Source organism: Rhagoletis pomonella, unplaced genomic scaffold, assembly GCF_013731165.1.
Source record: "Rhagoletis pomonella isolate Grant_MI unplaced genomic scaffold, Rhpom_1.0 Rhpom_scaffold_00002, whole genome shotgun sequence".
Lineage (NCBI taxonomy): Eukaryota > Metazoa > Arthropoda > Insecta > Diptera > Tephritidae > Rhagoletis > Rhagoletis pomonella.
In genome coordinates this window covers 18,988,630-18,991,616 of record NW_023458556.1, presented here as the reverse complement: position 1 = coordinate 18,991,616, position 2,987 = coordinate 18,988,630, and the positions used below count along the sequence as shown (strand labels likewise).

The following is a 2,987-nucleotide window of genomic DNA, read 5'->3' as shown; positions in this document are numbered from 1 at the left end:
CAGCTTTTTACATTTTTTTTTTGTACTTAAGTAACTACTTGAAATAGGTTCAGGTGTGATAAATTTTTAAATAAAAGTCGAAGTTGGAAAAAAAAACAAGTATAAGTCTCAAAACTATTAACTTCAGGTCAGATTTGAGTTTATTTAGAAATGCATACTTTCCGTCGTGGTGGACTTAAAAGCAACAACCCTCGTAAAATCGCACTAGGAGGATTGTGTTGTGTACACATTGCAGTGTGAGCGGGCTCTCGGTTTACGGCCAATAAATGTGATCGAAAGTGCAAATTTAGCGGCATTTAGCCGCGCATTTTTTGCCACAAATTGTGCCAAGTGGTGGAACTCAAGCAACAGGTTGCTTACAGCTGCTTATCGCTATTGGCACAATTTTCATCCGATTAATTCAATTGCAGTTCAACGTGTCACACAAAGCAAGCCCCGAGGAAAGCTTAAGGGCATTTATGGCAGATCGCTGTGGAGGAGGCGGCACATTGTACATTTAATTTTTAATTGAACATTTTTAATTGACATTTATAATTTTTTTACTGACTTATTGATACATCAGTGCAAAAAGTGAGAATTCAAACAAATTTATTAAACTTTTAAACTTTTAAATGCCCTTATGCACATCGATGGTCCTATGCAATAACGTCACAATTCAAAATTCGAAAAATAAAAACTCTTTCCCCTGTTAAGTGGCTCATGTCTACAATTATTGTCTGATCCATGTCGAATCCTTACGACTAGCTGCAGTAATGCTTACTACTTACTTTAGTAAGAATTAGACATGGATTAGACATGGATTAGACAAGGATTAGAGACATGTATGTCACTTAACAGTGTGAAGGGATTTAATTTTTCGAGACTAATTTAATGGCCTATTTTGGACGGTCATCGCGGATACCACCCCGTGCGCGCATGATTCGCGCAAAAGTCGATTTAACTGCGAAACTAATACGTAGCATAAAATTACGCTGAATAATAGTACCAGCTCAGTCCGAGTTGGAAAGCACCGCTCCGATCTTTTCGATACCAAAAGTGGTTTCGCCATCTCTATCAACTGGCTTTTTTTAATCAAGGAGGAAATCATTCGCTCAGGCACCGTCCTCGAAATTTTCATTAAGTTTGTGATAAAGTTTGAAATTTCGATGAAAATTTTATGAATTTTTCTAAATTTTGTACAAATTTTCAAAGTTTTATTAGTTTTTGTTGCAGTTTAAATTATGGATATTTAAAAATATATATTCTTTTACAGTTTAAAAAAATCAGGTAGAATAAAAAAAAGTATATAGAATTAAAAAAAAAAATACGTAGAATTAAAAAAAAAAATTTGGTATAATTTTTTAAATTGGTATTGAGGTTTGCGTGGCTTGTGTTTATTATTATTTTTTTTTTTTAAGAAAATCCATCTCTTTTTTATTAAGATTTCAGAAGATAAATTTTTAGCTTATTGTATTTGTGATTTGAATTCATAAAGAGAAGAGCTCGTGTATCGTGATGTAGAAAACAATCATTTTTCTTTAGTTTTATGCCACATGAATCGGTTAATTATCAAAGGGAATAAGTCATCATTTTTCGGACATGCAAAATTTGACGCAGTTCAACGGAGCTCCTTTAAGTGATCCCAACTGCATCAAAATTGTCATATCGAAAAAATGCTGACTTATTCGCTTCGGTAATTAACGGTTCACATGTGACTATTTTCCATATTTTAATTCCCATAATTTTTCTTATCCAGAACTGAACTCCCTTTGAATACCTCGCGCAGCCCTTATTAGGACGATGGAATTTATTTTAATTCCTTCCCGGATTTAAAAATTTGTTTAAAGAAAATCTTTTATTTAAACTATAAATATACTGACTTCCTTTTAACACAATTTTTCTCGCGGGATATAATTTTGTTTGACCTCTTTGCAAATCAATTTAACTTCGGCTTTTGTGATCATCTGGTCACACTACTTAGTCTGAATTAATGGATCATCGACACGACATAAATTGAATTAAATGCTAATTAAAAATTATTTTATTGAAAAAAAAACAATTCTTAGTTATTTACATACATATGCATGTACATACATATGTATTTAATATAATGTGAAGTAAGTATTAGTGTCAATTGCAATTATATGAACATATGTTTGTATCTATGTATCCATATTTTCGCCGGAAATTGTCATATTACTGATTTTTTTTAAACGAAAAAAAAAAACAATTACAAACACAAAGTTGCGGATAGAGGTGCTTAGAAACCAAACTAATGACATGTTTAACAGAGTATAACGAATTACGTTTAAGTATCTAGTCATAGTTAAAATTACACAAACTTTACTTTTATTTTTTTATTGGTTTTCATATTCGCCATAAAATTATTGCCGGTGCAGTAAAAACTTTAATAGGTTACATTTGAGTAATGTTTTTTTAATGAACAATAAACTAATATGCTTCTGATTAAACAAGATAACGAAAAAAAAAATAAAAAAAATGAAAGCTCTGCTCTGTGTTTGCAACATCACACGATACACTCAATACTACTTTCAACACAAGAATGGAAATAGGAGTTAAAATGGATATGCGCATGGATGTAGATATATAGTACATACGTATGGGCATTTCCAATCTGGCGCTACGTGACATTTGTATGCTAAAATGTTAAGCAAAAAATTTAAAAAGTCAAAATTTCAAAAAGGGTTTTCTATCAATTCTATCGACTAGGTGTATGGTGTCAAGTTAGCACTACATACTATTTTTTCTTAAAAAACGAGAGCTACAAATTTTTTCTTTCCACAACAAATTTACAACAAAAACACTACAATTAATGCCGTAGCTAACTTTTCCAATTTCGAAAAGTGTAGTGCTAACTTGACACACGTCGCTACGTGACATTTGTATGCTAAAATTTTAAATAAAAAAAGTAATCAAATTACACTTTATTCAGTAAAAAAATAGGGGTATTCTCCAAATCTTGCAAAGCCATTGCACGTAGCACGGAT

At 31.6% G+C, this 2,987-nt stretch overlaps 1 protein-coding gene across 1 annotated transcript in view; it reads right to left on the bottom strand.

Moving 5' to 3' along the window:
* LOC118733223 (mannosyl-oligosaccharide alpha-1,2-mannosidase IA) overlaps nt 1–2,987 on the bottom strand; it is a 273,219-nt gene that overhangs the window by 239,688 nt on the left and 30,544 nt on the right. The window lies entirely within an intron of this gene.